Raw genomic sequence first — 18,789 nt, 5'->3', positions numbered from 1 at the left:
CACTGATCAGTTATTATATTGCCCTGACATCTATGTAGGATATTTACCCTATTACCATAGCATCTGAGCCCTTTATAGTCAGTGCGGCAGGGTTGTTACCCTCATTTTATAGATGAGAAATGGGGGCACAGAGAGACTAAGTGACTTGCCCAAGATCACATAGGAAGTATGTGGCAGAGGCTGGAATGGAACTCATGTCCCTCCTTGGGGCCCACACCCTAAGCACTTAGCCATTCTTCTGCTCCTTGCACAGCTGAGCTCGTAGAACGTGTCTCATCAAAAAAGAGCAAACGGTCCAGGTCAGCAGTAAGAATGGAAAGGAAGAGGTTTGCACACAGGGTCTGGTGTTCAGATGCACTGAGCTCCTGCCTCGTCCCTTGGCACCAGCAGAGTTGTGAGTGTCAGACCTCAGGTGGCTGAGACCATTCTCTGTGCTCTTTGTGTGACATGAAGACTGTGGGGGAAGCTGTGGTGAGAGGAGATGATCGTATTCATTGAGCCTTGCCCCATTGACTGTTACTTTGGGGCTTGTCGTATTTTGTGAATCGTTTTCTGAAACCCCCAGCTCCTGGGGCAGTGAGAATCTCAGTTTTTCATTTAACGAAAACTAAAATGTCTTTGGCCCTAGAGATGGTGGAGAAACGCTTGAGAACCTAAACCCCAAAGGTCCAAGCAGGCCCACCAATGTGGTGGGGGAGAAAGGAACAACTGCCCAGCGCCTGGCAATACAAAAGATCCCAGAGCTCATGGCAGCGGTGGCTGGAGTGCCATGCCCTTTAAACTGCTGCCAGAGCACTACGCTGAATGCTATGGGCAACACTGAGGATTGTCTGGGGCAGGCATGATACTCCTCCAGGCAGCACTGAGGGCTGCCTAGTGCCTAGACCCTGACCTTTCTTGGGGCATGGAGCAGGGCACTCCACCACCTGGCCTAGGGAGCCAGTGGGGCTGTCAGCCCCCCTGGGTTCCAGAAACCCAGAAGGAAAATAAAAGGAATTTTACATTTGCATCTCTTTCAAAATACATATTTTTAAGCCACTCTCAGTATTTCTTGTGGCCTAATGATTTTCGCAAGTTTGGGATTGGCAATGCTGGTCATGTTTGCATTTGGGTTGAGCTAAGCTCTCAGAAAACTTTTCAGTCTTCTTGCCTCTGAAGAATTGGATTGCAGATGATGTAAAAGCAAACTGTGCTGTGAGACTTCCTATACTTCCTGCGTCTAGCTGGGTGAAAGTACCAAGGACACAATTCAGGAAAGCACTTAGGAACAGGCTTTTCAAGTCCATTTCTGTTCTGGAAAATACATAAGTATGTTCCTAAAATACTTAAGCACATGCTTAAATTGAAACCTTTTTGTAAATCCCAGTGTGATAGGCATACATGCTTAAGAATGTAAGACCGGACAGACCGGGTCCATCTAGCTCAGTGTCCTGTCTTCTGACAGTGGCCAATGCCAGGTGTCCTTGAGGGAATTAATCAAATAGGTACTCATCAAGGGTATGTCTACACAGCAAAGTTAGCATATATGTAGTAGCCCAATGTCTGTGACTCTGTAACGCTGCAGTGTCAGGAGTCACCTCTAGGGGGCACTGTTGCCACGCACCGTGGCGCATGGCTGAGTTCTGCACCGCACAGCCGGGCCGCCGCGGGGGAGCAAGCAGTGTAAGCGGCCGTTTGGGCCCCATGGTCCCCATGCAGCACCCCCATAACCCAGGTGCCATAACCACCTGGCCACCCCACCTGACAAGCACCCCCATTTACGACAGCTTTGGTCGTAACTGCGAACGGTCGTAAGTCGACCGTTCGCAACTCAGGGACCAGCTGTATTTCGAAATAACTATTCGATATTTCAAAAGAACTCTGTAGTGCAGACATACCCCGCGTGATCCATCCTGTTTCCCATTCCCAGCTTGTCACAAATAGAGACTAGGGACCCCATTCCTGCCCAACCTGCCTAACAGCCATTGATGGATCTATCCATCATGAATTTGAACCCTGTTATAGTCTTGGACTTCACACCAGCCTCTGGCAAGCAGTTCTCCAGGCTGACGGTGTGTTGTGTGAAGCAATGCTTCCTTTTGTTTGTTTTAAACCTTCTACCTATACATTTCATTTGGTGACCCCTAGTTCTTGTGTTATGGGAAGGAGTAAATAACTCTTTTGTATTCACTATTTCAACACCAGTCATGATTTTGTAGACCTCTATTATATCCCCCTTTTGTTGTAGCTCTTCCAGGCTGCAAAGTCCCAGTCTTATTAATCTCTGCTGTGTGGGAGCTGTTCCATACTCCTAATCATTTTAGATGCCCTTTTCTGAACTTTTTCCAGTACTTGAAGTTAAGTATTATGTTTTAGCAATTTCCTGAATGGGGATGCTTTCCTGGCTTCTGGCCAACAAATATGGTATAAATACACTGCTTTTTTGGGAACAAAGAATGCAGGCCATACTTACAAGATGGGGGTTACTGGGAAGCAGGGACTCTGAAACAGGGATGTGAAGGACTAGTCGCTCCCCCCGCCCTTGCTGCCTCCATCAGAAAGAGGCAGCAAGGGGGGAAAAGGAGAGCGAACTTCAAAGTGGTAGCACCACTTGGAGCATGAGGCCAGACCCCGGCCTCCATGCGGCGCTGCCACTTTGAAACACCGCATGCAGCCCAGGGCCAACTGGGGTATCCCCAGGCTGCACGCGGTGTTTCAAAGTGGTGCGCTGTGAGGAGCCCAGGATCATCTGGGGACTCCTCCACTGACCCCAGGCTCTGTGCGGTGCTGCTATTTTGAAACACCACAGAGAGCCCGGTGTAAGGCTACATGCGGTGTTTCAAAGCGGCAGCTCCACATGGAGCCCAGAGTCAGCTGGGGACTCCCAAATTTTCCATCACTGGTAAATTTTAATGCAGATTAAATGTTTTACTAAAAGACATGCCCTAGGAATTATTTTGGGGATGTTTTATGGCTTATGCTATGCATGAGGTCAGACTAGATTACAATGATCGCTTCTGGCCTTAGAGCAAAGGTAGGCAACCCTGTGGCCCATGGACTCACTCTCTGACCCCTCTCCCATGAGCCTCTCATGCACTAGAGTACTGGAGTCCCACACTTACCTGCTCCTCCCCCCCACTCCAAGGACTTTTGAATCAGCTGTTTGTGGCATTGCAGCCATAAGGGAGGGAGAGTAGCAGGTACAGAGCATGAATCAGGTGACTTGTGTGTTCTGAAAGTGCTGGGAGGGAGGAGGAAGAGCCTGGAAGTGCAGGGCTCCAGTGCCTTAGTGTGTGAAAGGTGCATAGGGGATGGGGGAAGATAGAGGAGGAGCTGTGGGGCTGCAGGTGGAACCCCAGTGGGCTGTGGGCTGCTGAAGCTCATTGAGTTGAAAGAGGGACACTCCTGCAGCCTTCCCACTATTTGTGGTTGCCCATCCCTGCCTTAGACTCTAGGAATCTATGACTGCTGGCTAGAGAGTGAAAGCATAAAGGAGTCTGGAAATGAAAAAACTCAAGTAGATTTTTTAAAAAAACTCAAAGTGGTTGGACTTTTAACTGGCAGATCAGAGAATTTATTGCACTTGGTTTTTTTCTGAACTGGTTTGACCTCTAGAAAATATATCCAATGTTTGGTTTTTTTGGAAATTGGTCACCAAATGAAACTATGTAATCAAATCTGATAATAAACTTCAAGTTAAAAATAAGTCAAGGAGATAGGCCAACTCGTGGGGCTGAACAGAATTGGGGGTTGAGGAACAAGATCTCGGTACTGATTGGCTATGACTTCTTTCGAGTTTTTATGCCCCCTATTCTAAAAGGATGGTAGCCATGTGTACTGGCACAAGAAAATATCTTCTCATGCCGTATGAGTCCATGTGACTGTAAAGTTATTTGCTCTGTTCTGTACCTTTAAGGCTGAGTTGATCTCAGTAGCCCATCTGCAGGGTGGGCACCTTGAGTGCTGAGTCCATGATAGTTGCTGTCACAGAACAGGCCATAGACATGACTCCAGTTTTACACTGGTCTGTTTCCATGAACAAAGTTTGCTCTCCTTGTTCCCAAACAGACCACATAATCCACATGCGAGGACCCCAGCATGGCGCCCCAGTGAAGTCAACAGCTGAGAAACAGGTGTCTCTGCTGAGATCTGATTGGGGAATAAAGCTTTTTTTAGTTACCTTTCTCTGTTTCATTCAGTCAAAAACAAGCCACCGCAGTTTGACTATGGAACCCCCCGCCCCCTTCCATAACATCTGTATGCGAACATCGTTCAAACCATCAGCCAAATATTGCCCTCAGTGACAGCTCCACAAAATGCACCTATTTTGTAGAGCTGTGTTGTGTTGCTCCTGCATTTATATTAAGTACTTATTTTAGCAACTAATTATCTAACAGCCATGCAGAGGGTGGGCCAAAAATGTAAAGTAGCTTTCATAAAGGCAACCAAGACCCAAGGCTGTATCTGTGCAGGAGAGACTACACCTAAATGCATTCGTGATAAGCCATGAGAGTAACTTGCCTGAAAAGGTCAAAATGCAATTATGAGGGCTGTAATGATTGTGCTGTATCCCTAATGCATTCATTCCAATGTGGCCTCAGGATGAGTTATAGCTAGGTATTTTAGCAGTGGCTTAGACATATTAAAACAGATGACTGGCAGCACTTGTAAAGACCATAACAATGCAAGTGAGTAAGTGGCCATATGTAACACAAGAACGATGCTCAGTTATTCAGAGGAATCAGCAAAGAGTTCTGTTCATGGCTGAGGAAATTTACTGAGTGGCCATGAGCTGCTTGTCACATCACTGTTCCGTGCCTCAGTTTCCCCATTTGTCAGAGGGGATGATTCTATTTTTCCACTTTTGAAAAGTGGAGACATCTATATAAATGCAGGGTGTTACTGCGACTGTGCTTTCGTATTGTATTTCACTTTGAGGACTGTATGGGATGAGAGTTACAGAAGATGAATAAATGGACTATATCTGGCCAGGTATTGATATTGTATTCATCACCATGGTACCTGGGCATCTTACAAATATATATATAAAATATTCCAATCAATATTATGTTTTCCCATCTCCTATTGATACAGGCATGTTTTTTAACCTGTACAGGCTTCAGAGAGCTCATAAAATCCAGTAATTATCACTGCATGTCCCCTATCAACTATTGGTCACATTCATGAGTGCAATTTACTTCCCCCCTTTCATAAGACAGTATTAATGATTAACAAATAATTCCTACGCAAATAAAAACATTGAACAGAGGAGACAATGACATAGGTCACGTGGAGCCTGCTTTACATGCTCTGTGATGTTGTCTCCTATTATAAAGCCCTGTAGGATTTCATAGGAAATCACCATCTCTCTATACATTTTTGAGCCAGCCTATAGAAATGAGAGAATTAAAATCACGGCTGTAAGAACAGAATGGTTCAAACATACGATAGAAAGGAGACTCGTCTCTATTTAAATTAATGGGGTTTCTATAGAACTCCATTACTTCGTGTAGAACCCTGCCAGTTTCATCCCTATTAAATTCTATGAGACTTTGCCCTTAAGAATGGGCTGGAAAAGAGAAGAGAAAAGAGAAGAGATCACACTAAAGAGGCAAAACAATTTATCATCTGAATTTAGCCCCCATCTGCTGCAGTTCCCTTTCCTAAGAACCCTGAGTATAGGGAGATTAGGGCCACTCCATCGAACAGGTGTGTGTGTGGGGGGAGCCTACCCCTGGTGCATTTATTGACATCAGTGCAGAAGAGGGTTGGCAGAGGGCAAAAACGGGTGGAACATTAAAGTGGCCAGGATTTGCACATTACATGGTGTCTGTTCACTTACAAGTAGCTATTCAATGTTCTCTTTTTTTCCCCTTGTTTTTCAGCATGTGGTTCTCTGGCGTATTCACTCTGTACTGTGTGAGCCCTTCTCCGCAGACAGAATCACTCATAGGCTTCCCTCAGGAGCTCACCCTTCTGGTACCCAAGTGTTTCACGTTCATTTATTTCCACCCAGTGAGGTGAGGGGATGGCGTTATCCCCATTTTACAGAGAGTACAGAGAGATTAAGGTGAGAAGAACTCTCTGATTTTGAGTGCCTTGTTAGAAACACCGGGGATCTGATTTTTCAGAATGTGTAGCATTGTACAACACCTATTAGTTTCAAAGCACCTCACCACTGACAGCAGTTGCAGCTGGGAGTGCTAGTATTTCTGCAAATCTGATCCTGGGGTCTAATCAGGGACCCAGTGACCCCCTCTGGAAAGTCTGGTGTAAATGACTTGCCATAGGCACAGACAGAATTCCTAAGGCAGCCTTCAACTGCCTGACTCAGGAGACCGTCCTTTCCCGTCCTGCAGTCTCCAGCTCCATTCACTACCCACCTTCCAATGTTTGCAACACATTAAAGAAGGGATCCTACAGGCCATCGCCTCCTTCTCTACCCAGTCCTGGTTCATCCCACAGACATCCAGCCTCAGCACCGATTGAGGCAGAGATCTCACAGGAAAAAAAATAGTATGTGACTAAGAAATGAAGGGCTGTTGCCCATTACGTTGTGTAATGTCGTTTGGGTGTGTCAGTTCCTAACTTTTAAAAAAGGAAATGGAAAAAATACTCAGAAATCACAAGAGTTGGCCTCCACATGGCTCACGTGCAGGGTTGGAATCTTTCGCTGCACCTCACAGACCTCTGCCGTCTGAGCTGGCAGAGTGAAGGACAGCAGGCACGGGCTGTAACCCTCTGCCGACCAGCACTAGAGGGGGACTGGACACTTTGCCCAAAGGTTGCACTGATATTTGCTGGTACCCTGGCATGATGAGACTAAGGAATTGTAGGTTTCATCCGGGCTTTGAGGAGGGGCATACTGTAGCGGACATGAGCTCGTCTGCCTATTTGTACCCCAAACTTGACCCTTTCTGCCCCCATCCCCTCCATCCTCTCCCTGTCCACTCCTTGTCTCTCCCCTGATGCTCTGGGATGCATTGGGGGGGGGGGGGTTCACCCAGATTGGTGAAGGGCTTTTGTCAACACCTACCTATAACTCGGGGTGCTCAGAGCCCTGCTCCCAGCCGCCTGCTCACAGCACAATGGCCTGACCCTCAATTCCACCAGCTTTGTTACACCTCATATCTCTGAGTCCCCCCCCCAAAACCCTCTCCACTGCAGCACCCTCTCACTAGGCCAGGAGTGTGCAATTAAAGGGCCCTGGCTGAGCCACCGCTTCCCACAGCTCCCATTGGCCAGGAATGGTGAACTGCAGCCAATAGGAGCTGTGAGCAGCCACCTCAGGTAAATAAAGCGTCTGGCGGCCCACCAGGGGCTAGCCCTGGTGAAGCACATCCAGCCCGCAGGCTGCTTAGACCCTCACAGAAGTTATTGTGTTTGCTGTCCCCAAAGAGAGAGAACGTCGGCCTGTTGGTTTGGCTGCAGATTTTACCATCCTAACAGGCAGCCCTGAGGTGGTTTTGTAATCAAACAAGAGTACGTTTATCAACAAAGATCAAACACTGAAGGGACATGGCCTGCAAGCCATTGCAGGAAAGTCCTGCCCAACCTCTGGGCTGGAGCATGCTCACTGCGGCTACAATCTTTGGTGAATTAAGCCGTGTTCAAGGAAGTCTCTCCTGAGCATGTGCAAACTGCAATTTTTCAGAGGCTTAGGTTACGCAAAGGGTATAGGCACATTTTCACAGAGACAGAAAAAAGCAAATCCCTCAGACAGGAACCACTTTCCCGTCAAATTTCAAGTCCCTGCTCCAAAGCATGGGAGCACTGGGGTCATTCGAAGCAAAAGGTCTACATATTGTTTTAATACAAACACTATAACATAGTTTTCTCCAACCTGGTTCTTGGAAATGGCTGAACCCTGTTGGCTGAAATTAAAATAATGTCAGGCAGATACTTAACTATTTGGGCTGACATTTTTCATGCTAACGCCTGGCAAAGTAAAAAGAAACTGAAAACAGGGTCTTCTAATGAGACGTGTCAGGTGAACTAAACGATAGGTTGCACTACTAATCCCTCCAATAATATGCTTTTGTGTCCTAAGTCTCATAAATATAGATATGTGTTATCCATGTCTAACTTTTCTTAAAATCCTGCAAATTTCATTGGCCCAGTAGTAACTTGTGACCAGCGAATTCCACCAGTTAACGATGCCTTCTGTTGTTATGCTAGGAGCTGATGGAGAGTTGAGTCAATTGTTGGCTGCGTTATTTTATACCTTTAGATTGGAAGCTTCTAAATTGTATTGTGTGAACCTTTCGTTCCAGCATTATCAATCACATAATGAGTATCAGCACCTGTTGGACTTTCTCTATAGCATTTAATGTGCCTGTATACGTCTGTCACCTCCTTGGGCATTCAGCTCCTTGCTTTACTAAACAGTCCTATTTTTGCTTTGATCTCTTCCGACCTAATTTTCTTTGCCCTTCTGGGGGACCTTTCCTATTTCTGAAATATCCTTAGAGAGAGGGAAAGAGTTGTTTTTTGTTTTTTTTTTTAATTTTAAAACCCGACAGTTTTTAGCAACACCTGTCACTGCTTCCATCTCTCCAATCAGGGAGCAGTGCTTGGGTCTGTCTCAGTAGGAGCTGACAACTTGATGATACTTCATCAGCATGGCTCTCCTGCTGAGAAGTAAATTGAGACAAAGGAAATGGCTCTTGCTATTGGAACGGAGGGGAAATCAGATTTTCTAAGTTATTGTTAGGGAACTTCTATTATATGTTATCTTTTAATACAAGATTGGGGGTGGGGAGGTTGGTTAATTTAGGAGTGGACAACATCTCTTGCTTGACTGTGTCCAGTTCCCTTCCTTTTCTACAGGCTTCTCTCAAGACTACATGAGTCTATATTGCTGTTGGGGATAAAATGTAGGTTTTGTGGCTAACGGACTTGACTGGGCCGTGAGATCTGTATTCTGTCCTTGACCCTGTCAAAGACGTCCTTGTGTGATGGTAGGCAAGGCAAGTAAGCCACGATTAAGCAAAGCACTTAAGCATGTGCTTGACTTCACACAAGACTTACTAATGTGTATGGTTTTTGCACCCCACATATTGCAGAGGTACATCACAGCACACGAGACTGCTCATTTCTTTAAAGTGAACAGGTAAATGTAGAATGCTCTTGACTTTTAAAAAAAAAAAATCCCTCGGGTTTGGGGCTACTCAACTTTGGAAGCCCAGTGGCCACAACTTAAGTGTGGTTGCATATTCATGAAAATATATGCAAATAGCTTCTTTCACACAATGCCCCGGCGCTTCCAGCACCTCCTCCCTGGGGGCTAGAAACGCCGACACCCTGTACCCGTCTGTTCCAGCCAACCCGTCCGCTTGCATCTTTCAATGCTCACCCTGCCTGGAAGACGCCTCGCCGTTGGGGAGCGTGTTCCCAGTGGAGGCCATGTTTAAAGGATCCCACCCGCGGCTGTGTATTGAGCCTTGCACAAATGTAAACTGCACTATGGGCTGCAAACAAACGGGCTGCGGGCCGCATGTGGCCCATGGGCTGCGTGTTGAGTAGCCCTGCTCTAGATTATGCAAAATGCAGACTCTAGTTCTCCACTGCCCAGGGGACGTTTGCAGAATACAAGCCCAAAGAACTGGACTAAGGGTGAAATCCTGACTCCATTGAAATCAGGAGACGTTTTCCCAGGGACTCTGGTGGAACAATGATTTCACCCCAGATCAAGTCAACAGGAATCATTCTACGGATGTTGCATGGAGCTGGGTTGAGCCCTTATGCAGGAACACTGTCTAGATGTCTGGTAGTGCACAGGGGTATAACCCCTGCACTCAGGAGTCCTGGTCCCGACCGAGCACAGGAGTAGTTTGGAACGAGGCGTCTAAAATCTGACCATTTTAAACATCAGCTGGAATAGCTCGGGTTTGTCATGTGATCAGACTGCACCTGGCCCTTTCGGGGAGGGTGTCAAGATGGAGTTGAAGAGAGAGTGCACTCTCATGAAGGCGAAGAAGAGGCCCCCCCCCGGCTCAGCCTCATCAGCCGCAGCCGCCCCCCAGGAAGTACCCGGGGCTGCCCACATAAAGATCCCAGCACTCCGGGGCCAGGCGCAGGCTCCGAGCAGCCGGGCGCGGGGCTCCCTGCTCGGGGGATGGGGCCCCACCGCGACTGAGCCCCTGAACTCCGGTCCAGTGAACCGGCTGCCGGGAACAACCACCATGGCTGCGGCCTGCCCCGCCGGGCTCAGCGTCACCAGCTGCAGCCGCCCTGCGCTGGGGCCAGGCTCTCCGTCCTCCCAGTGCCCTGCCCCACCCAACCCTTCCAGCGCCCCAGGGCCAGGCGCAGGCTCCAAGCAGCCGGGTGCGGGGTTCCCAGCTCAGGGCGGCCTACGTGGGGCTCCCTGCTGCCCTGCTCCTCCTGCGGGCCGGAATGCTGCCCCTGGCAATGTGCCGCCCCAAGCACCTGCTTGGTTGCTGGTGCCTGGAGCCGGCCCTGGCTGGCCGGATCAAAGCGCCGCTCTGCATGGCTGCACCAAGCCCCTACGAAATTTTCTGGGTTCTAAAGTTTTCTGGATAGTTAAGTGCTGGATGGTGCAGGTTTTACTATAATTATGGACTCCACCTTTCCTACTTCCAGTTTTACATTCTTCCTCTTTCACAAGGCCATGAAACACCCTGGCTGTTGGCTGGGAGAGTATATTGATGGTGCATGTGTATTACCTTGGCTTTCAGGTTCCTGGGCATGCAATATAGTTTTCCCTACCCGGGTCCTGTGCATTTGAAACGACGCTGGTTTTATGGCGATATGATCACATGAGTAAGGCCTTGTCTGCACTGGCACGTTTTGTCACCAAACTGACAAAAGCCTCCGAGCATTCACACTGCAAGGCGAGAAATGTCCACATGGGGATAAACGCCTGCAGCATCTCCGCAGCTGGCCTGGGTCAGCTGAACAGGGCTCGTGGGGCTCAGGCTGTGGGGCTAAAAATTGTGGCGTATGTGTCGGGGTTCAGGCTGGAGCCTGACCCTAACTGTCTATACAGCAACTTTTCAGCCCCAGAGCCCAAGGTGCAGTCAGCGGACCTAGGCCGGCTCTTGGTGTTCTCTTCCCATGTAGATGTACCCAGGGATACAGCCACCTACACAAGCCCACTGATGGGCAGGGGTGAAAGAGGCAGTTGTCCTGGGTCCGGCGATTCAGAGGGGCTACTGCAGCCCTGGCAGCAGCCGGAGCTCGGCCCTTTAACTTGCTGCTGCACCCGGGGTGCTCCCAGCAGCTCTTCGAGCTGCCTGCGGAAGTGGGGTCATTGCACCGCAAGTTCAAGGCAGTGCTGGGGGGACGCAGTGGTACAGGTGGTGGCCACAGTCCTGCCCCTTCTGATTGAGCCCCTGCCCCTTCCGGGGGCACGGAGCTTCCCCCTCCTACATCTTGCCCAGCGGCTCATGCAGCACGTCGGCTCCCCTGCACCCACAGCCATGACCAACTGTGCAAACAAGACCTTCTGGAGAGGGAAGAGAACAGAGTGGGAGAGGGAGACAGAAAGGCTTGAGGAGCACCAGACTGCCCTCTGAGAAAGCAACCAGGAGACAGTGGGGGACTGCAAGCTCCACACTTGACAAGCAGACAAGACTCAATTTCAAGTGAGGAGCAATGATTTCACCTCACTGGCCCTGCTCCATTTGTTTGCAATCAGGAGAAGCAGAGATTCCAGAAAGACCACACTGAGAGACAGTGTCCTTCACGATGGCCACAATCTGCAAGATGTTCCTGCTGCGTAGGCGCCAGGTAACAAATACAGAACGACTGTAGTCTCAGTACAGAAGAGCACTGCAGCCTTGGTGATTATTAGGTGCCATGCTATGCCCCTTAAGTTATTCTACGGCTTCCATCCCTGGAATGTCTGAGAGTGTCTCAAACTGGTCTCTCTTATAGCTATCTGCTGTACAGGCAGTCCCGGCTTACGTACAAGATAGGGACTGTAGGTTTGTTCTTAAGTTGAATTTGTACGTAAGTCGGAACTGGTACCTATTGTAGGGGAAACTCTAGCCAAACATTTCTCCAGAGCTCAGTTTTATTCTCCCACACCTCACTTCCCTCCGTCCTTTATTCTCAAGCTGAGGTGTCTGCTGAGAAAAGCCGCTCCGCGTCTCCCTGGTCTGCTGGGGGTGGGCGCTAGCTTCGCGTCTCCCTGGTCTGCTGGGGGGGGGGGGGGCGCTAGCTTCGCGTCTCCCTGGTCTGCTGGGGGGAAGCAGCTAGTGCGGGGTTGCCTCACCCCGTTTGTAAGTAGGGATCCGATGTAAGTTGGATCCATGTAACCCGGGGACTGCCTGTACAGGGAAAATACTTTGTCTGCAGACACCTGCAGAAACCTACTTGGCGTCTACTTGGAATGCTGGACCAGGATCACTGAACACCTCACACAAGAACAAAAGGCTACAAATTATATCCCTAGTACAGGAAAGACAAGACATTAGGCTGTTAAAAAATCTTTTCTCAATTAAAAAGAGCTATCCTGGACTTACTCCTTCCTTTAAAAATCATGATCTGCCTAGCTCTATAAATTGATGAAGGAATTTTGACCATTAAACTTAATTGATACTGAATTTATAGGAATGATCTTAAATCATGTTGCTATTTTCTTTGAAAATTAGCTTTGGCATTGCATTTCTCTTTCCATCACTGTGCAAGGCAAAGTCACATAGACTGAGGAAGCAAGATTAATGTGTACAGAAGATAAAGCACGCTGAGAAGGCGACATCTGAGGCAATGCAAAGGATGTTTCTAGGAAGCATAAAGAAGAAGAAGTAAAACAGAAAATAAAGACTGACTTTTAAGTAAAATCAGCAACAATTTGGATTTATATAGCACTCCATATGTTCTGCATGAATAATACTCCAAGGCACTTTAGAGTGAAATAAGGTAAGAACGCTCAAAGTAATAAACTTAAAAACAAAATCTTCAAGATGTTTCCAGCTCTGACTAGGTGAAACTCTTCCCTTTGCAAGACTTCGGGAATGGTGTTGGGATGCTCTTGTTTTACCCAATTGACTCTGGAGTGACGCCATTTTTGCAGTGATAGAGCAAAGACAGCCTGTAGTTGCCTGGCTTGTTGGTTTTCTTGCTTTTCTTTTTTCTTTTAATGTTGTGGCACAGGTTTGAGTGATTAAAAAAGGTCAGAGTGATAATATTCATAGTGATAGATAATATTCATAGATAGTGATAGAGCACTATCACTGAGGCAGTTATAGAAGAAAGTGGGCCTTGGGTGAGGGGCAATGCAAAACATTGGGGGATCTGGTATTTAGGTAGTTAGCTTGGTTTGTTTCATTTTAGGAAGGAGAAAAACAAGAAAGCTCTTCTTTAGAGGCCTATCTGGGTGGATTTGCCCAGATCTTGTGGTGAGAAATAAAAACAAAACAAAAACTCCACAGCATAAGATTTACAATAACAAATGCAAATAATTGTAGCACGAAACCACCCAGTTGTCTAACATTGTAGACATGAATCATGCTTAATCTAAGGAACTCTTCGGCCTCCAAGAGGGTGTTTGAGGATCCCCAAGGTGCAACCTGGGACCGTGGAACCTCTGTGCCCCCTTTACTCATTATTCTGAGCCGTCTCTCAGGCTATGTCTAGACTATGGGGGTTTTGCGGGAGCACCCATAACCCGCTGCTCATCATTTGTATAGACTGGTGCTACTGCACAGAAAGCATGCCATGGGAGGTGACACGGGAGAGGCTATGACCTGTTGAAACCCACCAGTCCATCAGGATGTGTATATCATAAATGCCTATGAAGTTATGAGGTTGTGATGTATGGTTGTCACTAAGGGTACGTCTAAACTACATGCCTCCGTCGACGGAGGCATGTAGATTAGCCAGATCGGCAGAGGGAAATGAAGCCACGATTAAAATAATCGCGGCTTCATTTACATTTAAATGGCTGTCCTGCTCTGCCGATCAGCTGTTTGTCGGCAGATCGGGGCAGTCTGGACGCGACGCGCCGACAAAGAAGCCTTTCTTGATCGGCACAGGTAAACCTGGTTTCACGAGGCATACCTGTGCCGCTCAAGAAAGGCTTCTTTGTCGGGGCGTCGCGTCCAGACTGCCCCGATCTGCCGACAAACAGCTGATCGGCAGAGCGGGGCAGCCATTTAAATTTAAATGAAGCCGCGATTATTTTAATCGCGGCTTCATTTCCCTCTGCCGATCTGGCTAATCTACATGCTTCCGTCGACGGAGGCATGTAGTCTAGACACACCCTAAATGATGCTGTGAGTAGAGGAACAGTCCAGATATTAGATTCGCAGAAACAAAGACAAAGGAGCTATCCAATGCCCTGGTGGGTGTCAAACAGCCATCAACAGACATTGTCCGGCAAGGGATTTACAATTCAATGACTCAGTCACACAAGGCCATGCCAGGGGAATTGCTCAACCTGGCATAGTGACTCAGCAATGCCCAGACATGCCTGGACTTATGTTCTCCCAGCACACGGATGAAGGATATAAAAGAACACAGTGGCCCCATGCTTCACCTTTTCTCCTCCCCTACTGATGCTGCAAGCAACAAAGACAGTCAGAAGACCAAAGACTCCAACAGAGGAGACTGGCCCAGGTTTCAAGGGTGAAACCTGTGTATTATGAACTGCAGCATCCAGTGGTGTGAGAAAACTGCTTGATCTAAACAGTGCCTGGTGTCTAGCTGATTTAAGATTTGTGTGGTTCTATTGTTTTCTTTGGTAACTTTCTCGGACTTTGTGAATCGCTTAGAATCTTTTATACTCAATAAACGTGTTTTACTGGTTATCTTTATCAAAGAGTTTGCCTGAAGTCCTTGGTAAATCTGCTCTGAGCATAAAAACGGCCATACGGGTCAGCCCAAAGGTCCATCTGACCCAGTGTCCTGTCTGCCCACAGTGGCCAATGCCAGGTGCCCCAGAGGAATGAACAGAACAGGGAAAATAAGAGGTGGCACATGATTCCTGTAAACACGTGATAGAGCTAAGAACAAAGGGCTCACTAATATTTTTCAAAGATTCTCTGGCTGTCAAGGATGCAGGGAAGTGTTTCCTCAATGCGCGTGTTACACCAGTGGCTAAAGTAAAACTGGCCCTCCCAGTCGCTTCCAGAGCAGTCAGGTTTGCATGCTCCTGAAGCCTGAGGGCTGATTGGCAGGTGATATATATGTCCATGACATGCAATATCAGTGACTTCAGGGGACTTATTACTGATTATGTCAGTATTGAATTTGTCCTCTGGTTTCTCACTCCCTGGGTTGCAAATGCTTAGAGGTAAAACATGCATTCACCTCCCGGCCAGGGGTAAATATTCCATCATGCTCTAGAATACCCCTTCCAGATGGTTACTGCATGGCATTGACAAACATGTGCAACCTAGTACACAGAGAATAGGGAGGTATTGTAATATGGGGGTGAAGTGTGAGGAGTCTCATGGGGTGAAGAGAATGGGGTCATATACCACATGGTAACAATACTGTTTTGTTTCTATTGGTTGAATTCACAATATCACAGGTTGGGCTTCTCATCTTGATCTATCCCTTTAGTATTATCTGGAGCATCAATACAACCAAAAAGGATCTTACCAATATTTAGGACAATCTGATGAAGGCTGAAGATGATGTCACTGCAGTATGATGTAATAATTATCTCTCATAGCAGTTGGTGCTTTAAAAAATGGCTAATTTCTCCCTTCCTTCTCACCCTTTGGGTGCCTTTTTCTTTTGGCTAGGACCAGGAATGCAAATGCCAAAATAGTGTAACAGATGCTGACCTAGTGGAAAAGCCCAAACTGCAACTCTGGGCTCTTCTTCGTCTAAACTTTCCTTGGGTTCAGGAGCCTTTGGACTTCGAGCTTTGGTGTGTGATCTACAGCTAGCAATAAAGTTCTGATCCAGATCTACACTTTCCCACACCTGGTGAATGTCCAGGACAATCTAATTTCTGGCCCCATTAGACTCAAGACATGCCAGAGAGCTCAGGAGAGAGCCTGTTTCAGCATGATTTCAGGCCAAAGAGAGGCAGATAAGGCTCCAGACTTAGCCTCCAAACCAACTGCAGCTTGTTCTCTACTAGTAACGACCTCAACAGTCGTGAGATTTTCCTCTTGGTGAGAGCACCGCTAGGTAAATAACTATCCTGCCCAATTTTCCCATATATTTTGAAGCCTCACCAGCATTTTTCATTTTTTCCCATTGCTTTTCCCTAATTGCATTCACTCAGAAGCTACCAGAGCTTATCCACCTTTGAAGTAAGCTTAAATAAATGCTGTTAGTCGATGACTATCAATCCTACACAAGTGATTGCATAAGAAGATAAGTTTTCCCAAAGCTGTTTGCTTGGGGATAGGCGTCTCTTTTAATGGCAGGTTTATTGAATATGGTGCTGTTTATGTGCTATTATTATTTGTCCTTCGGGGATGGTGATATTATATTCGTCTTGCTGGATTTCATTAGCACCTGGATCTCTCGTTGCAATTAGCACAATGATACACTGCCTCTGCCATTCCACCTCTTGCCCCTGCTAAAGAAAAGACTGTGAAGAGAAAATGTGACCTTAACAGCAATATAAAGGAATAATGTTGACCTGTACCTGGTACAGATTTAATGGGAAGGGCTGCATTAGTCAAACAGAATGCTTCCTATGCAAACAACCTTCCTTAACATTAAAAAATAATTCATATCATGGAAATGGTGTCAGGCAACTCTATTAATGCACCAACCTGACGAATGTTGTAAAAGGGGCTGCAAATGGGATATATCATTCAACTGCCTTGACTAAGATCATAACAAGAATGGGAAGGAGGACAAATGTTACTTATTCTGGATATAGTCCCAGAACTGTAATCTCATTGTTCTTCATGGTGAATTATAGAGGAGTGCTGAAGATGAGAATATGATTTTATTTGTGTTATGTATTTTAATCACTTTCCTTTGCCACTAAACAAATTACTCACTGTGAAATGCTTGCAAATGGGAAGTATTAGTTTTGAACGATGAAATAAATGGGCAGAATGGGGCTGGAATGTAAGAATGTTCTGCTATGTGCACTGAAATGTGAAGAGATCTCTGTCATGCTGTCATGGCTCCTTCCCCACTCTGACACGATAAATGCAGAAGTGGGGGCTGCAAAAGTACCCCAAAACCGTATCTTTCCCGGTGTTGGTAAAAACTTCCCCACATCTTAACAACCTAGATTTTGGGGATAAAAACTCCACTGCTACCACCCACGTAAAGATAAGAAAATCAGGGGAGAGATCACTTGGGAACTCTCACCCCTAAAGTACAAACCAGGACACAAAAATTAACCAATATCAGGTTAAGAAAAAGGAAAGAGAAAGAACGTTTATTATCCCCACAATACTCCTGTTGCAAGCATAATGTCTAGATGGAAAAGTAACAAAGTAACATACTGATGGAGGGGAAACCCACCATGGGCAAGGAGCTTAGTTACAAAGGAGAGCAAAACCCATTTTTAAATGCACAGACATCAGATCCCATTTCCCAAACCAATAAACAATAAAACCTAACGGTTTTATCTAAACTTTACCCTACTTACAGACAGTGAATTCTTTTTCTTGGAGGGAGACATTCTGTCTGTCTCCCTCAGTAGCTGCAGAGAGACTGCCCCAGAGACAAAGGAGAAAAAAACCCAAAATTCCTTTGTCCCAGTTTGAAATTCCTACCTACATTCCTATTGACCAACTCTACCTGGGTTAGGTATAGTTAACCCCTTAGTCCCCAGGCTGCTGGCCATCTCTCATGATTGTGACACATGTGGAATAAAACTCTGCTCTGGTTTACACAAGAGCAGTTCCTACTCGCTTGCTGGGGAGTTAGTGTCTTCATCCAGAGCCGAATTTGGCTGTCTGTCCTGCAGGCACCCGAGGAAAGCATGTGGTAGGCCTCTTGGAGAGGATTCTGGAAATGGAACCACAGAAGAAAAATGGGTAAATAGTTGAAAATCTAAAGATGGGAGCCACAGTGCAAAGGTTGTGGCTGTTAAGACATATTGAACCACTATCTCTGCTGGAAGGACTGGTTGTAAATTAAGCGAAGACAGTGTACCTGCTTAGGCCAATTGCAAAATTGGGCCATTTGTGTGATGGCTGGTAAGACGAGGCAACATTTAAAGATACCTTAGCAGCTTAATGCGAGGTTGCAGAGGCTGCCACTGGGAAGTGGAATAGGTGTCTGAAATGACTGGCCAGAGATTGTTATAAAAGTTATTTTTTAAGTAACTGCCTGTCTCTTTAAAATGTGCGTATGTAAACCCCTAGGTTTCTTCTGCCTCCTTAGCCTGGAGTGCCGTCAGATCTAAGGCAAAGCTAGCTACTAACCCCTTCCCAGCTCTGTGTCTGATGTCTGTTGTAGAATGGTACCTGGAGAGAGGTCCAATGTGACCACCCGTGAAACAGGTTGCTATGACAACACCGAGACTGAGACACAAGCCTGAGTACAGAATTTATACAAACCCTTTTTCTAAGTTACAGACGGATTTGGGGGTCTGCAAACAACTGATCACCCATAAAAGTAAGCGAGAACATCAGTGTGCTCTCCGGTGGGATTGCAGCAGGGGTGCGCATGGGATGGTGTGAAAGGAGGTTTTGATTCTGGGTCTGGGTTATGGTCCCCTGGGCCACAAGGTCTGAGAGCGATGGAGACATGGCAATCAGTTGAGTGACACACATGGCCAGACGCATCCCAGCTGGGCAATTAAGGGGTGGGATTTATGCCCTCTGGAAAGGGTTCTGTCCAGGCCTCCAAAAGGGCCATGGGTGTGATGAAAGGCTTTGATGTGTAAAGTAGGTGTAAAGTGGGGGAATC

The sequence above is a fragment of the Pelodiscus sinensis genome, chromosome 7 (assembly GCF_052426305.1).
Source record: "Pelodiscus sinensis isolate ZL-2025 chromosome 7, ASM5242630v1, whole genome shotgun sequence".
Lineage (NCBI taxonomy): Eukaryota > Metazoa > Chordata > Testudines > Trionychidae > Pelodiscus > Pelodiscus sinensis.
Note: the sequence above shows the minus strand (reverse complement) of the source record.